The sequence below is a fragment of the Hyperolius riggenbachi genome, chromosome 2, assembly GCF_040937935.1.
Source record: "Hyperolius riggenbachi isolate aHypRig1 chromosome 2, aHypRig1.pri, whole genome shotgun sequence".
Taxonomy (NCBI): domain Eukaryota; kingdom Metazoa; phylum Chordata; class Amphibia; order Anura; family Hyperoliidae; genus Hyperolius; species Hyperolius riggenbachi.
This window is the reverse complement of record NC_090647.1, coordinates 328,329,699-328,348,460: the sequence shown is the minus strand read 5'-3', so window position 1 is coordinate 328,348,460 and position 18,762 is coordinate 328,329,699.

Here is an 18,762-nt window from a genome sequence, read left to right as displayed (position 1 = left end):
AAATGCCCATACACTTATCAAATTCCCCTGTCACTTTTCTAGTAAAAACCGTAGCCCAACCGATGCCCAACATGTCGGCCTGATGAAGGATTAGATAGATTTGCATCCAAAATCAGTGGATTGTACTTGATAGAAGACAGACTGGGTCAGGAGCAGCAGGAAATCTGCCCATTGCATTTCTTCAAACGGTGTAATGCTGCAATAAGCGTAAAGGTGGCCACACACGATACAATAGAATGATCCGATTTTACAGCAATTAGATACAAGCGATCGGATCTCCTGAAAAAAATCAAATTTTTCATTTGAGTGAAAAATCCGATCGGATTTCCCTTTTTTTTTCTTTTTAATTTTTTTAAAAGATTCTTTATTTAAAAGATTTTAAACACATCAAACAACATAAAGCCATCAGCAACATACTGTGTATAGTGACATAGGAACACATACAGTGGTCAGCCAGTGCTGAACCATCAAATTTACATCACAGTATTAACATTGGACTGAACATGTAATGAGTCATTGAAGCTCGGGCAGGCAAAATAGAAAAACAAGAGATTTGGTGATATCTACACCTGTGATCTATGAGCCACATGTCTGCCCCCATGTGTGCATAAGTAAGAGCCCCGTCTTAGTCTTCCCAAAGGGAGAAAAATAGTCTGAGATGGGTCCAGGGCCCATAGGGAACATACACCTGGCCCCATCTAAAAGATGAAAGGGGATATCACATTGGGGTTTATGCAAAAAAGGTGTGATATTATAGCCTGCAAGATAGCAGGGGAGAGCATACACTTCAGAGCCAGATTATATCAGCATAAAAACACACATGACAGTACACAAAGAATGGATAACATCTAAGAGGAAGAAAAGAGAAAGTAAGTAAGAACAGGAGTGTAGACTCGTGGCCATAAGAGGCCAGCTAGAAGGCATGAAAGGAGAAAAAGGAGCAACTGCGGCGGTTGGGGAGAAGGGGGGAAGAGAGCAGGTACACATAGCTTCCAGTCAAGTACAGCCCAACGTCCACGTATGTCAACTCTGTGTATGTTATCACCTTCAAGGATGGTCGAAAGTTTCATGAGCGTATGAGTTCCGTAAACTCATTGGTTTCCTCAAATTCATGCCAGGGGGCCCAGGTGCGGCCAAACTGCTCCTCCCTATCGTGTATTAATTGGGTGAGATTCTCCATCCTTTTGATATGTTGCACTTCTAACAGCCACTCTCGGACTGAAGGTGCAGATGTGGATTTCCAATGCCGAGCAATGAGCAGTCTTGCTGCATTGATTAAGTGTTTGGATAATGATTTTTTTATATCTGCTCAGACTTCTGGGTGTGTTATGTATCAAATAGGCTGGGTCCGAGGTAGGCTCAACTCCAGTGATCTTGGATATAGTTGCCTTCACCGTCTCCCAGTATATAGCCAGGCTTGGGTAACTCCAAAAAATGTGCAAGAACTTACCCTGCTGCAATCCACACCTCCAACAGATGGGGCTTGTCGCAGGAAACATCTTATGGAGTTTTTCAGGCGTGCGGTACCATTGCGTAAATAGTTTATAGCCTGACTCTCTTGAATCTGTGCAGACACTGAGGTCTTTTGCGCAAGAATGGTTACTTTTTGCCACTGGGAGTCGGAGAAAGCAGAGCCTAGTGTCTCTTCCCACTTGGTACGAAGATATAGTGCAGATTCCCCACTAGTGGACAGTATCGTATAGATCTGTGATATACTTCTTGTGATATAACCCTCCCCCGAGCATAGTGTCTCAAATTGTGATAAGTTACGGGAGAGTTGTTGTTTAGATCCTAAACTCAGGAGAAAGTGACGAAATTGTAGTAGTGGCCAACTGTCTAAGAGAGGGTTTTACCTCTGAGCCCGAAGGGATCCCAATTCCAACCAGCCCCCGTCCTTCAGCAGGTGTCCCGCCCGTAAAGTATGGTTCCCACGCCAGTGCAAATATGCCCTTTTACACATGCCTGGAGGAAACCCTGGGTTATCTAACAATGGAGTCAGGGGGGAAGGTGAATCAGATAGCAGGCCTTTTTTGTTGTATTTTGTAAATAGCTGTAAGGTGTGGGCAACCAGCGGGTACGAGATGCCTGAAACAACTGACCTGTCAGGCGCCCAAATCAGATGTCTCAGGGATGGGTGAGATAAGTCATGTTCCATAGTGACCCATTGCTTAAGAGAGTCGTGCCTATGCCAGTCAACAATCCGCACCATGGTCGCAGCTGCATGATATAATTGTAAATTGGGAATGACCAGGCCTCCATTCTCCTTTGGGAGGATGGATACAGAGTATCTCAGCCTCGGAGGCTTATGCTGCCAGATGAAACGCTGGAAGCACTGTCTGATTTCCTTAAAGTATATAGCCGGCACTGCCACAGGAAGCGTCTGAAATAAATACAGAAAGCGGGGAAGCAGATTCATTTTAAAGATGTTAATACGCCCGAACCAAGAAAATTTAGAGATGTCCCACCGTTGTAGGTCTAATTTTGCCCTGGTTAGGAGCGGTTTGTAGTTAAGTTGAAATGTATCGGCGGGGTCACTAGGAATTTTAACGCCAAGATAAGTCAAGGCCCGGGTTGACCATTTGAAGGGAAAGTTCGCTTCCAATCTCTTTTGAAGTTCCGGGTCCAGGTTAATATTTAAGGCTTCACATTTACCGAAGTTAATTTTGAAATTGGATAATGGGCCATACTCCTGAAATTCTTTCAATAAATTTGGTATGGAGATGTGAGGACTAGAGATGTAGAACAGCAGATCATCTGCATATGCAGCGATCTTATGCTCTGCAGATGGCAATTTAAGACCCTGTATATTACGATTGGCTCGTATAGTTCTTAGAAGAGGTTCCAAAGTGAGTGCAAATATAAACGGGGAAAGCGGGCAGCCTTGGCGCGTTCCGTTTGTGATAGGGAAAGGATCAGACAATTCTCCGTTAATTTTAATACGCGCCGAGGGTTTTGAATAAAGGGCCATGATAAATGTCAGCATGGGGTGGGGTAGCCCGATATGTTGTAAAGTGCTTTGAATAAAATCCCATCGGACACGGTCGAAGGCCTTCTCCGCATCTGTGGAAAGAAGCATCATGGGTGAGTCCTTCGACCGTGCCCAATGTATTGCCCCTTGTGTGCGAATTGTGTTATCCCCGGCTTCGCGCGTGGGAATGAAGCCGACCTGGTCGAAGTGGACCAGTTTTCCCATAAAGGGGGACAATCTGTTCGCTATAATTTTAGCGTATAGCTTAAGATCTATATTTAGCAAGGAGATAGGGCGGTAGTTAGAGCAAAGTGACGCATCCTTACCCGCTTTATGGATCACTGTTATATGGGAGAGTAGCATATCGTCTGGGAAGGACGTGGGATTAGCTTCCTCTGAGATTGAGTTATAAGCTTTAACCAAAAATGGTTGTTGCAAGCTCAAATAATGTTTGTAATAGTCGAGCGGGAACCCGTCGGGACCAGGGGCCCTACCTGTGGGCATCTGGGAAATCGCCATGGTAAGCTCATCTATAGAGATTGGAACCGCTATTTCTTTAATTTCATCCTCTGACAGTGCCGGCATTTGGGACTGGGCTATGTATTCCTGTATTTTAGATAGTTGCCTGGCCCGGGAGAACCCAGAGGATTCTACCGAAATATTATATAAGGTTGCGTAGAATTTTTTAAAGACTCTAGCTATAGAGGCTGTCTTATGATGTTTAACTGAGGCTGAGTCATTGATATGTGGAATATAATTTAATACTTGTTGAGCCCTCAAGGCCTTGGCCAAAAGAGTGCCACATTTATTGCCGTGTTCGTAATAGTGACGTTTACAATGTTGTGCCGCGAACCGTGCCCTGGAGAATAGCAAGGACTTTAGTTTCTCCCGTTCGGCCTTTAGTGATTCCCCTTCCCCCATAGAGGAGGAGTTCCTATGGAGTTGTTCCAACCTCTGTATCTCCGAGAGCTTTTTCAATTGCTTCGTTTTGTTACCGTTTCTTCCTACTCCCCTCTTGTATAAGAATTCCCCTAATGACACATTTGTGTGCTGCCCAAAGTGACATTGGTGATATGTCGTCTACATTGTTGGTTTCAAAATATCGCTCAATAGAGTGCTTTACCTTCTCGCTGACCTCCCTATCCTTTAGTAAAGAAGTGTTTAGGCGCCAGTTCACTGGACTCCTCCTCTTCTCTAAAATGGAGAAAGAGATCGTTGCTGCTGCATGGTCAGAGAATGTTCTCGTACCGATATCAGCCTCAACCACCTCAGAGAGCAAGTTATGTGAGGAGAATATATAATCAATACGTGAGTATACATTATGGGGATGCGAAAAGAAGGTATACTCACGGCTGGTGGGGTTCAGGATACGCCACGGATCAACTAGCTGCCTCGCCTGCAAGGCTGATTTACATTTCTGGATAAGCCTGTAGGGGAGGGTAGATCTGCCAGAGAAGGAATCCAGAGAAGGGTCCAAGGTGACATTTAAATCCCCGCCTAAGATTACACTGCCCTCAGCGAACGCATCCAGTTCTGCTAAGAACTTCTTAAGAAATGTGTGTTGCCCAGAGTTTGGGGCATAGAAAGTGCCTAATGTCACTTTCCTTTGATTAAGTATACCTTTCAGTAAGTGGAAGCATCCCCCGGGGTCTGTAAACTGCTGAATCTGTGTTAGGCAAGTTTGTCTAGAAAGAACGATTGCTACACCTTTCGTCTTAGTATCGGGGGAGTTGCTAAAGAAAACCTGTGGGAATCTTGCATTGCACAATTTGGGGTGGTCTGAGCCTCTGAAATGCGTTTCCTGGAGAAACGCCACCTGCACCCTGGATCTGTGTAGTTCTGCCAGAAGAGCCGAACGCTTTTCAGGAATGTTGAGCCCGTGGACATTGAGCGTCACAGTCTTAAGTGAGCCCATAATCCCCCCCCCCCCCCCCCCCCATCCCCACCGCCAGCAGTCCAGACTATAGCATCGAGAACACTCCGGAAAAAAGAAAAAGACAGATAGAGACAACAATGAAAGAAAGAAGAAATCCAGGGGTAAATACCCCCGCGTATATGGGTATAAGAGCAAAAGCTCCAATAACCATAACACCCATACTGGGTCAGACCACCATCCCAATAAAAGGGAGGGCGGCTTTCTCACGCCGACCGTAGAGGGGAAAGGGAGGAGAAGGTCCACACCCATGCCGACCACTCCCCCTCCACTCCCGACCACGTGCAGGTATCTAGTATAGGTAGGGCTAAACCCTAGTAGTACAGTGACAGAAAATCCGCCTCACAGCACAGAACGTCTATGCATAGTCCGACTATCAGACAATAGCATCTATATCTAACCCATCCCACTCCCCCCCGCCCGCCATTTAGTCAGTTGTATATTCACCCCTCGCACCCCCCCCGCACCCCCCCCCCCCCCCCCCCCCTCCTCGTCAAACACAGGGCAGTTATTTACGGAGAGCGCTAACAGAGCTTAAAGCTTCTCAGTTCTCAGAACCTAAGTGATCTTTTTAATTTTTATCGATCCGGAATGCCAGCTATTTTTCTTCAATCTGGTGTGTATGGTGTGTTTAAGATTGTCAATTTATTAATATACACACCCTAGCAATTTTTGTCAGTTTCCAATTATTTTTATCATAATTGGGGAAAGATTAAACATACGTGTGTGTGTGTGTGTGTGGTACATTGGTCATATTTTTGAAATGTTACAATTAGTCAGAGAAATTGATTGCAATTCTTAAATTGAACAGATATTTAAAAAATTGTATGGTGTGTGTGACCACCTTTAGATTTCAGCATCAAATCTATTTTAAAAAAAAATGCAATGCATAAAAAGATTTGATCAGTTTGATCCCTTTCTGATCCGAGAGATATCGATCTATCTTTGTTACATCCAGTAGTGTATGGCGAGCATTTAGATGGAGGTGAAATGGCAAAAGCATGACCTACATCTAAATTTCAACCACTGGTGTAAAAAACAGATTGCATGTCTAGCAATTTCTCCAGATGGCCATTGTCGGGCTGTGTAGCAATGTGGCATAACGGCCACTTTGTAACGCAACTTACTGCAATGCAACACCTACAGTATGTGACATTAAAGTGAATGTTAACCGACTTAACAATAAAGTCAGATACTCACCTAAGGAGAGGAAAGGCTCGGTCCTAATGAGCCTTCCCTCTCCCGGTGCCCGGTCCCACGCAGGATCCCCCGTGGCAGTATTCGACCAGTTCGGTCAAATACTGCCACCTCCGCAGCCGAAGGGAGCTTTCGGGAGCACTCTGGCTCCCGAAGTCGGGCCGCTCCATACTACGCATGTGCAAGCGCCCTCTATGACGCACTCGCGTAGTATGGAGCGGCCCGTCTTCGGAAGCCCGAGTGCTCCCGAAGACCTCCGAAGTCCCTGCGGCGGTGGACGCGAACGGGGGAGCCAGCGCAGCACTGGGAGAGGAGAGGGAAGGCTCATTAGGACCGAGCCTTCCCTCTCCTCAGGTGAGTATCTGACTTTTTTATTTTTAAATTGGTAAACACTGGCTTTAAGTAAGGCTGGTGCAGTATAATGGCGTGCAGCATCCCAATGCAAAACGTGTATGTTCACAGTTGTGGTGAAGAATACTTTACATCGACTGTATGGGACGCACCGGTCAGATAACATGGTACGATTTGCATTTCTGCTTTACAGGGACTGCAATGAAATGACCCACTGTAAACCTAGCCTTATAAAGATATGAGTCCAATCTGAAAAAAGGCTTTAATAATCGCTGAAGTTTCGCTTTGCTCCAGGATGCTGCCATCCCCTCTGTAAGATCCTACGACTGGGGTGTGGTGGTCTGTGCATGTGTGGCGCTCCTGATCATGTTCCCGTGCCTATAATGAACATTGGTTCTCAGTTTTCCTGCACAGAAAACTCGCATAGAAACAGACAAGTGTGCCCCCAGCCTTCGTGTCAGGCCATGTGAAAGACTGTCATTCCACTGAGACAATAAAACATTAAACCCACTTAAGTTTTTTTTGAACTGAAAAAAAAACTAAAACCATTTTTTTCCCCCCCCTTCTTAGGAGTGTTAGTTCTAGACATGATCATCACTAGCACAGAATAAAGCAATAATTTATCTGGTGCTTTACTCCACCAGGAAGCAAAAAATGCTCAAAATAATTTTGACAGTACTTTCTTGCCTACTTTTTGGTACTTTTTCAATTGCAAAGGGCTAAAAAGTGATTTTTAAATTGAAGATGAAAAATTATCTCCTAGGAGAAAACTCTGGTGCAAAAGTGAATTGCATATGGCCCAATGTATCTATATAACTGAAAATAAAAATATTAGAATATTTTCTTTGCTACCAAAATTGTAGTAAGTATTCGTATTAAACAACTAATTCATTATATCATAATTTTTTTTTTTCGCTTCAGTTTCTCTTTCAATCCATTTTTTTCCTCTCCTTCTCTGTGTTGATTGGGATACTTCTCTTTCCTGGCCCAACCTTTGTTGCAAAGCAATAGCGAACACTTCTCTTTTCCCATAGGAGGATGACCTGCTGCCATGACCTTCATATAAAAGGCTGCTTCCCTTTACTTGGGTATCAATATGTTCTGCAATATAGCATTCTAATCTACCACCTCTTAGGGCTCATACACACATCAGATAAAAGTCTTTGGAAAATGAAAGATCACAGACCAATTTTACCCCCTTCCATGTAGTATGAGAGCCATACTCTACACAGTCTATTCTATGGAGCTGAACTCTCCATCAGACAGAAATCTTTGCAAGATGCTGCACACACAGGTGCTGTTCAGACACAAAAGATCAGTATCTGCAAAAGATCTGTTCCTGCAAAATGCATTCATAGTCTATGATATCTGCAGATTATCATACACCCCTTGTTTAGACATTCATCTGCAGATCAGATCCACCAGGATGGATTTTCAGATCTGCAGATGAACAGATATTTTGCAGATACTGATCTTTTGTGTCTGTACAGCATCTGTGTGTGCAGCATCTTGAAAAACACACGATTGGTTCGCACGATGGCCAGGGGCCCCGGACCTCTCTCACTGGCCGGGGCCCCAAGGCCAATGCGCGATACCTGGAGGGGAGTGCAGGTGGGCCTGGACCTCTCACACCCAGGCTCTGGACCTCTCACATCCAGAAAACCCACCAACACTGCCTCCATACTGAATGCTAAATTCGACACACACAAGCAATAGAACACAGCAATACATGCATGCAGCTACATTTAAGTCGTCAGCAGGTGCTCGTCAGCCAATCAGGATGCACTGTCATACACCCTTTACCTGCCATACCACATCTAGCAGCCATTAGCATTCAGGTGGGAGGCTTCAGTTGGACGCAAATCGCAAGATTGCGTCGCTAGCAGGACCGCCCCGTGCAGGCATTCCTCCCACAGGGGTCCCTCCCTAACCGCTCACCTGTCTGCCATGTCCTAGAGCTGAAAAAAAACGTTTAAAAACACACGATTGGTTCGCACGATGGCCAGGGGCCCCGGACCTCTCTCACTGGCCGGGGCCCCAAGGCCAATGCGCGATACCTGGAGGGGAGTGCAGGTGGGCCTGGACCTATCACACCCAGGCTCTGGACCTCTCACATCCAGAAAACCCACCAACACTGCCTCCATACTGAATGCTAAATTCGACACACACAAGCAATAGAACACAGCAATACATGCATGCAGCTACATTTAAGTCGTCAGCAGGTGCTCGTCAGCCAATCAGGATGCACTGTCATACACCCTTTACCTGCCATACCACATCTAGCAGCCATTAGCATTCAGGTGGGAGGCTTCAGTTGGACGCAAATCGCAAGATTGCGTCGCTAGCAGGACCGCCCCGTGCAGGCATTCCTCCCACAGGGGTCCCTCCCTAACCGCTCACCTGTCTGCCATGTCCTAGAGCTGAAAAGAAACGTTTAAAAACACACGATTGGTTCGCACGATGGCCAGGGGCCCCGGACCTCTCTCACTGGCCGGGGCCCCAAGGCCAATGCGCGATACCTGGAGGGGAGTGCAGGTGGGCCTGGACCTCTCACACCCAGGCTCTGGACCTCTCACATCCAGAAAACCCACCAACACTGCCTCCATACTGAATGCTAAATTCGACACACACAAGCAATAGAACACAGCAATACATGCATGCAGCTACATTTAAGTCGTCAGCAGGTGCTCGTCAGCCAATCAGGATGCACTGTCATACACCCTTTACCTGCCATACCACATCTAGCAGCCATTAGCATTCAGGTGGGAGGCTTCAGTTGGACGCAAATCGCAAGATTGCGTCGCTAGCAGGACCGCCCCGTGCAGGCATTCCTCCCACAGGGGTCCCCCCCTAACCGCTCACCTGTCTGCCATGTCCTAGAGCTGAAAAAAAATGTTTAAAAACACACGATTGGTTCGCACGATGGCCAGGGGCCCCGGACCTCTCTCACTCGCCGGGGCCCCAAGGCCAATGCGCGATACCTGGAGGGGAGTGCAGGTGGGCCTGGACCTCTCACACCCAGGCTCTGGACCTCTCACATCCAGAAAACCCACCAACACTGCCTCCATACTGAATGCTAAATTCGACACACACAAGCAATAGAACACAGCAATACATGCATGCAGCTACATTTAAGTCGTCAGCAGGTGCTCGTCAGCCAATCAGGATGCACTGTCATACACCCTTTACCTGCCATACCACATCTAGCAGCCATTAGCATTCAGGTGGGAGGCTTCAGTTGGACGCAAATCGCAAGATTGCGTCGCTAGCAGGACCGCCCCGTGCAGGCATTCCTCCCACAGGGGTCCCTCCCTAACCGCTCACCTGTCTGCCATGTCCTAGAGCTGAAAAAAAAACGTTTAAAAACACACGATTGGTTCGCACGATGGCCAGGGGCCCCGGACCTCTCTCACTGGCCGGGGCCCCAAAGCCAATGCGCGATACCTGGAGGGGAGTGCAGGTGGGCCTGGACCTCTCACACCCAGGCTCTGGACCTCTCACATCCAGAAAACCCACCAACACTGCCTCCATACTGAATGCTAAATTCGACACACACAAGCAATAGAACACAGCAATACATGCATGCAGCTACATTTAAGTCGTCAGCAGGTGCTCGTCAGCCAATCAGGATGCACTGTCATACACCCTTTACCTGCCATACCACATCTAGCAGCCATTAGCATTCAGGTGGGAGGCTTCAGTTGGACGCAAATCGCAAGATTGCGTCGCTAGCAGGACCGCCCCGTGCAGGCATTCCTCCCACAGGGGTCCCTCCCTAACCGCTCACCTGTCTGCCATGTCCTAGAGCTGAAAAAAAACGTTTAAAAACACACGATTGGTTCGCACGATGGCCAGGGGCCCCGGACCTCTCTCACTGGCCGGGGCCCCAAGGCCAATGCGCGATACCTGGAGGGGAGTGCAGGTGGGCCTGGACCTCTCACACCCAGGCTCTGGACCTCTCACATCCAGAAAACCCACCAACACTGCCTCCATACTGAATGCTAAATTCGACACACACAAGCAATAGAACACAGCAATACATGCATGCAGCTACATTTAAGTCGTCAGCAGGTGCTCGTCAGCCAATCAGGATGCACTGTCATACACCCTTTACCTGCCATACCACATCTAGCAGCCATTAGCATTCAGGTGGGAGGCTTCAGTTGGACGCAAATCGCAAGATTGCGTCGCTAGCAGGACCGCCCCGTGCAGGCATTCCTCCCACAGGGGTCCCCCCCTAACCGCTCACCTGTCTGCCATGTCCTAGAGCTGAAAAAAAAAACGTTTAAAAACACACGATTGGTTCGCACGATGGCCAGGGGCCCCGGACCTCTCTCACTGGCCGGGGCCCCAAAGCCAATGCGCGATACCTGGAGGGGAGTGCAGGTGGGCCTGGACCTCTCACACCCAGGCTCTGGACCTCTCACATCCAGAAAACCCACCAACACTGCCTCCATACTGAATGCTAAATTCGACACACACAAGCAATAGAACACAGCAATACATGCATGCAGCTACATTTAAGTCGTCAGCAGGTGCTCGTCAGCCAATCAGGATGCACTGTCATACACCCTTTACCTGCCATACCACATCTAGCAGCCATTAGCATTCAGGTGGGAGGCTTCAGTTGGACGCAAATCGCAAGATTGCGTCGCTAGCAGGACCGCCCCGTGCAGGCATTCCTCCCACAGGGGTCCCTCCCTAACCGCTCACCTGTCTGCCATGTCCTAGAGCTGAAAAAAAACGTTTAAAAACACACGATTGGTTCGCACGATGGCCAGGGGCCCCGGACCTCTCTCACTGGCCGGGGCCCCAAGGCCAATGCGCGATACCTGGAGGGGAGTGCAGGTGGGCCTGGACCTCTCACACCCAGGCTCTGGACCTCTCACATCCAGAAAACCCACCAACACTGCCTCCATACTGAATGCTAAATTCGACACACACAAGCAATAGAACACAGCAATACATGCATGCAGCTACATTTAAGTCGTCAGCAGGTGCTCGTCAGCCAATCAGGATGCACTGTCATACACCCTTTACCTGCCATACCACATCTAGCAGCCATTAGCATTCAGGTGGGAGGCTTCAGTTGGACGCAAATCGCAAGATTGCGTCGCTAGCAGGACCGCCCCGTGCAGGCATTCCTCCCACAGGGGTCCCTCCCTAACCGCTCACCTGTCTGCCATGTCCTAGAGCTGAAAAAAAACGTTTAAAAACATCCTGATTGGCTGACGAGCACCTGCTGACGACTTAAATGTAGCTGCATGCATGTATTGGGCAGCACGGTGGCGTAGTGGTTAGCTCTCTCGCTTTGCAGCGCTGGGTCCCTGGTTCGAATCCCAGCCAGGGCAATATCTGCAAAGAGTTTGTATGCTCTCTCCGTGTCTGCGTGGGTTTCCTCCGGGCACTCCGGTTTCCTCCCACATTCCAAAAACATACAGATAAGTAAATTGGCTCCCTCTAAAATTGGCCCTAGACTACAGTACTTACACTTCATAATATAGACATATGGCAATGGTAGGGATTAGATTGTGAGCTCCTTTGAGGGACAGTTAGTGACAAGATATATATATACACTGTACAGCGCTGCGTAATATGTCGGCGCTATATAAATACTAAATAATAATAATAATAATTGCTGTGTTCTATTGCTTGTGTGTGTCGATCCTGATTGGCTGACGAGCACCTGCTGACGACTTAAATGTAGCTGCATGCATGTATTGCTGTGTTCTATTGCTTGTGTGTGTCGGGCCAGTGAGAGAGAGGTCCGGGGCCCCTGGCCATCGTGCGAACCAATCGTGTGTTTTTAAACGTTTCTTTTCAGCTCTAGGACATGGCAGACAGGTGAGCGGTTAGGGAGGGACCCCTGTGGGAGGAATGCCTGCACGGGGCGGTCCTGCTAGCGACGCAATCTTGCGATTTGCGTCCAACTGAAGCCTCCCACCTGAATGCTAATGGCTGCTAGATGTGGTATGGCAGGTAAAGGGTGTATGACAGTGCATCCTGATTGGCTGACGAGCACCTGCTGACGACTTAAATGTAGCTGCATGCATGTATTGCTGTGTTCTATTGCTTGTGTGTGTCGAATTTAGCATTCAGTATGGAGGCAGTGTTGGTGGGTTTTCTGGATGTGAGAGGTCCAGAGCCTGGGTGTGAGAGGTCCAGGCCCACCTGCACTCCCCTCCAGGTATCGCGCATTGGCCTTGGGGCCCCGGCCAGTGAGAGAGGTCCGGGGCCCCTGGCCATCGTGCGAACCAATCGTGTGTTTTTAAACGTTTTTTTTCAGCTCTAGGACATGGCAGACAGGTGAGCGGTTAGGGGGGGACCCCTGTGGGAGGAATGCCTGCACGAGGCGGTCCTGCTAGCGACGCAATCTTGCGATTTGCGTCCAACTGAAGCCTCCCACCTGAATGCTAATGGCTGCTAGATGTGGTATGGCAGGTAAAGGGTGTATGACAGTGCATCCTGATTGGCTGACGAGCACCTGCTGACGACTTAAATGTAGCTGCATGCATGTATTGCTGTGTTCTATTGCTTGTGTGTGTCGAATTTAGCATTCAGTATGGAGGCAGTGTTGGTGGGTTTTCTGGATGTGAGAGGTCCAGAGCCTGGGTGTGAGAGGTCCAGGCCCACCTGCACTCCCCTCCAGGTATCGCGCATTGGCCTTGGGGCCCCGGCCAGCGAGAGAGGTCCGGGGCCCCTGGCCATCGTGCGAACCAATCGTGTGTTTTTAAACGTTTTTTTTCAGCTCTAGGACATGGCAGACAGGTGAGCGGTTAGCGAGGGACCCCTGTGGGAGGAATGCCTGCACGGGGCGGTCCTGCTAGCGACGCAATCTTGCGATTTGCGTCCAACTGAAGCCTCCCACCTGAATGCTAATGGCTGCTAGATGTGGTATGGCAGGTAAAGGGTGTATGACAGTGCATCCTGATTGGCTGACGAGCACCTGCTGACGACTTAAATGTAGCTGCATGCATGTATTGCTGTGTTCTATTGCTTGTGTGTGTCGAATTTAGCATTCAGTATGGAGGCAGTGTTGGTGGGTTTTCTGGATGTGAGAGGTCCAGAGCCTGGGTGTGAGAGGTCCAGGCCCACCTGCACTCCCCTCCAGGTATCGCGCATTGGCCTTGGGGCCCCGGCCAGTGAGAGAGGTCCGGGGCCCCTGGCCATCGTGCGAACCAATCGTGTGTTTTTAAACGTTTTTTTTCAGCTCTAGGACATGGCAGACAGGTGAGCGGTTAGGGAGGGACCCCTGTGGGAGGAATGCCTGCACGGGGCGGTCCTGCTAGCGACGCAATCTTGCGATTTGCGTCCAACTGAAGCCTCCCACCTGAATGCTAATGGCTGCTAGATGTGGTATGGCAGGTAAAGGGTGTATGACAGTGCATCCTGATTGGCTGACGAGCACCTGCTGACGACTTAAATGTAGCTGCATGCATGTATTGCTGTGTTCTATTGCTTGTGTGTGTCGAATTTAGCATTCAGTATGGAGGCAGTGTTGGTGGGTTTTCTGGATGTGAGAGGTCCAGAGCCTGGGTGTGAGAGGTCCAGGCCCACCTGCACTCCCCTCCAGGTATCGCGCATTGGCCTTGGGGCCCCGGCCAGTGAGAAAGGTCCGGGGCCCCTGGCCATCGTGCGAACCAATCGTGTGTTTTTAAACGTTTTTTTTTCAGCTCTAGGACATGGCAGACAGGTGAGCGGTTAGGGAGGGACCCCTGTGGGAGGAATGCCTGCACGGGGCGGTCCTGCTAGCGACGCAATCTTGCGATTTGCGTCCAACTGAAGCCTCCCACCTGAATGCTAATGGCTGCTAGATGTGGTATGGCAGGTAAAGGGTGTATGACAGTGCATCCTGATTGGCTGACGAGCACCTGCTGACGACTTAAATGTAGCTGCATGCATGTATTGCTGTGTTCTATTGCTTGTGTGTGTCGAATTTAGCATTCAGTATGGAGGCAGTGTTGGTGGGTTTTCTGGATGTGAGAGGTCCAGAGCCTGGGTGTGAGAGGTCCAGGCCCACCTGCACTCCCCTCCAGGTATCGCGCATTGGCCTTGGGGCCCCGGCCAGTGAGAGAGGTCCGGGGCCCCTGGCCATCGTGCGAACCAATCGTGTGTTTTTAAACGTTTTTTTTTCAGCTCTAGGACATGGCAGACAGGTGAGCGGTTAGGGAGGGACCCCTGTGGGAGGAATGCCTGCACGGGGCGGTCCTGCTAGCGACGCAATCTTGCGATTTGCGTCCAACTGAAGCCTCCCACCTGAATGCTAATGGCTGCTAGATGTGGTATGGCAGGTAAAGGGTGTATGACAGTGCATCCTGATTGGCTGACGAGCACCTGCTGACGACTTAAATGTAGCTGCATGCATGTATTGCTGTGTTCTATTGCTTGTGTGTGTCGAATTTAGCATTCAGTATGGAGGCAGTGTTGGTGGGTTTTCTGGATGTGAGAGGTCCAGAGCCTGGGTGTGAGAGGTCCAGGCCCACCTGCACTCCCCTCCAGGTATCGCGCATTGGCCTTGGGGCCCCGGCCAGTGAGAGAGGTCCGGGGCCCCTGGCCATCGTGCGAACCAATCGTGTGTTTTTAAACGTTTTTTTTCAGCTCTAGGACATGGCAGACAGGTGAGCGGTTAGGGAGGGACCCCTGTGGGGGGAATGCCTGCACGGGGCGGTCCTGCTAGCGATGCAATCTTGCGATTTGCGTCCAACTGAAGCCTCCCACCTGAATGCTAATGGCTGCTAGATGTGGTATGGCAGGTAAAGGGTGTATGACCGTGCATACTGATTGGCTGACGAGCACCTGCTGACGACTTAAATGTAGCTGCATGCATGTATTGCTGTGTTCTATTGCTTGTGTGTGTGCAGCATCTTGCAAAGATTTTTTTCTGATGAGGAGTTCAGCTCCATAGAAAAGACTGTGAAGGTATGGCTCTCAGACTACATGGAAGGGGGTAAAATTGGTCTGTGACCTTTCATTTTCAAAAGACTATGGTCTGATCAGAATCAATTTATTTTCGCCAAGTAAGTTTGCACCTACAAGGAATTTGTCTTGGCAGTTGCTTAACCTCTTGAGGACTGCAGTGCTAAACCCCCCTAGTGACCAGGCCATTTTAAGCAAAATGTGCCACTGCAGCTTTAAGGCTAAGCTGCAGATCTGCACAACACAGCACACACGTGATTTCCCCCCCCTTTTCTCCCCACCAACAGAGCTCTCTGTTGGTGGGGTCTGATCGCCCCCAGATTGTTTTTTTTTTTGTTTACAAATATTTTTGTTTCTTTTTTTATTAAAAAAAAGCGTGTTCTTTTAAATCTATTCCCTCCCTCCCTCCCTCCTTCCCCACAGCCAGCCAATTGTGGCGATCGGCTGTCATAGGCTTCTGCCTATGAGAGCCGATCGCTCTCCAGTGTCCCAGGGGGACAGCCGTGTCACATGGCTGTCCCCAGTACAGCGCTGCTGCCGATCGCAGCGCTGTACGGGTAAATAGACGGTGATCACGCCGTCTATCAGTCTCCCGAGCGGCAATAGCCGCTCGGAGACTGAAGAGGGGGCGGAGCTCCGCCCTCCGAGAATGAGATGCGCGCGCAGCGTGCGCGCGATCTCATTCAAAACAGAGCCCCAGGACTTTACGCCAATTGGCGTTAGGCGGTCCTGGGGCTGCCGCCGCGGCCACGCCTACCGGCGTGACGCGGTCGGCAAGAGGTTAACAAACACAAACAAAAACAATACAAGGACAGACAGTGTGAATATTACAAGTTAAGGACATTATAAGTATAGTGGCAGTAAGCAATGTGAGAATTGTTCATGTTTAGTTCTGTGCTGATTACTTTCAGTCCTAGCAGCTCTAACGTGGTTCGGCATTAAGTATGGCTACCGCTTGAGGAAAAAAACTGTTCCTGTGTCTAGAGGTTTTGGTAGCGATTGACCGGAATCTTACTCCTGAAGGCATGCGCTGGAAGTGAGCTGGGTGGGAGGGGTCAGAGGAAATTTTGGATGCTCTCTTTCTGCACCTGCTAGTGTAAAGATCCTGCAGGGAAGGTAAGCTACAGCCAATTATCCTTTCCGCTGATCGGATGATGCGCTGCAGCCTCCCCTTTTCTAATGTTGAGCAGGAGCTGAACCATACAGTCATGGATGATGTTATGGTGGATTCGATGATTGCAGTGTAGAATTGCACCATTAGATTTTGAGGTAGGCCAAACTTTTTCAGCTGCCGCAGATGGTACATTCTCTGTTGTGCTTTCTTGACAATAGTGGCGGTGTTGTTGTCCTATTTTAAGTCGTTTGAGATCGTGGACCCAAGAAACTTGAATGACTCTACTTGGGTTATTGTGGATCCATTTATGGTTAAGGGGAGGTGCTGGGGGGGGGGGGAGATCTCCTAAAGTCTATTATCATCTCCATGGTTTTGAGAGCATTTAGTTCCAAGTTGTTGCTGCTGCACCAGGAGGAAAGCTGTCCCACCACATGCCTGTATGCAGACTCATCCCCGTTTTGAATGAGACCAACAACTGTTGTGTCGTCTGCAAACTTCAGAACCTTAAAACAGATGGATCTGTGGAGATGCAGTCATTGGTGTAAAGTGAGTACAGCAGTGTGTATGTGGCCTTATATTGCAGGAAGAATTTAGCTGTCTTGCGGGAAACTACATCTAAAGCCATGAGCTGACTAACGCAGTTGTGTCGGCTTCTGTCATCTTTTCAGGATCTGTAACATTAATGTGTAACTGAAAAGCAAACACAACTGCGTTAGTGGGTTCAGGCCCTTAGGCCACATACACACATCAGACCATAGTCTTTTGAAAATGAAAGATCACAGACCAATTTTACCCCCTTCCACGTAGTATGAGAGCCATACCTTCACAGTCTTTTCTATGGAGCTGAACTCCCCATCAGAAAAAAATCTTTGCAAGATGCTGCACACACAGATGCTGTACAGACACAAAAGATAAGTATCTGCAAAAGATCTGTTCCTGCAAATTGCATTCATAGTTATGAGATCTGCAGATCATCATACACACCTTGTTTAACTGACATTCATCTGCAGATCAGACAATCATCTGCAGATCTGAAAATCCATCCTGGTGGATCTGATCTGCAGATGAATGTCTGTTAAACAAGGTGTGTATGATGATCTGCAGATATAGACTATGAATGCAATTTGCAGGAACAGATCTTTTGCAGATACTGATCTTTTGTGTCTGTACAGCATCTGTGTGTGCAGCATCTTGCAAAGATTTTTTTCTGATGTGGAGTTCAGCTCCATAGAAAAGACTGTGTAGAGTATGGCTCTCATATTACATGAAGGGTAGTAAGATTGGTCTGTGATCTTTCATTTTCAAAAGACTATGGTCTGATGTGTGTATGAGCCTTTAGGGCTTGTTCACACTATACACACTGCTGTGTGCATTTCAGAAGCACGTATGGCATGCGATCAACAAGAACATCCGAAGTGCATAGAGAGCACGTCTGACATTCATACTAGGTGTGTTGCACAGCAGTGCGATGTGCTATCGCACTGCTGTGCACATTTTTGGCAAAGTGCATCACTGATCCCATTCACTGTAAAAAATGGGATCAGCAGCGCAACGCATATGGGGTGCGCTTGTGTCCCGAACGCACAGCCATATGCGTTGCCTAATGTGAACGAAGGCCTAACTTGTTATAGTAGCTAATGATCTAACCTTCTAGGTAAGTGCTGATTTTAGTTTACTCAGTGCTGTATGAACCCTCGTGTTGCTACTCTCGCAGATTACACTAGGTGTCACACTTAGCTGTACTTAGTTGTAAAAGTATGCAACTGCATCTTATTATATAAAATATTGTACAGTGAATTTAAATAAAGCACCTTTTCCCAGAACGTCATTTCGGACAGCACCCCTGGATGAGACTTGTCTCCCTCCCCACTGTGGACAGGAAACTGTTAAAAGAAGAATTTGCATAAGCAATAGGCAGCCACATATAAGATACTACACCTGCCACAGTACCTCAGTTTAGTTTCCTGTCCCGGACGGGATGCATGGGAGAGGTCTCCAGGAGTGCCATCCATGTCAGGCGGCAGGGGCAGCGTTTTCCAGGGCTCCAAGCAGCACTGTTCAGTGAACAGTCGGAGCCCTGCAGCGTGGAGGAGGCTTCTCCATCGGAGGCAGCAACTTTATGCGCGCAGGTGCGTGCATTGGAGAGAGTTCACTTCCAGTTGAACCGGAGGTAGTCACGCGCTGGCGTCCCGCGTGATCTGAAGTCTGAGCCGGGCGGCAGGGGCTGCGGCGGTGATTAGGAATCGGCATACAGCTGATTCCTTAAGGTAAGAAGCTGATTAA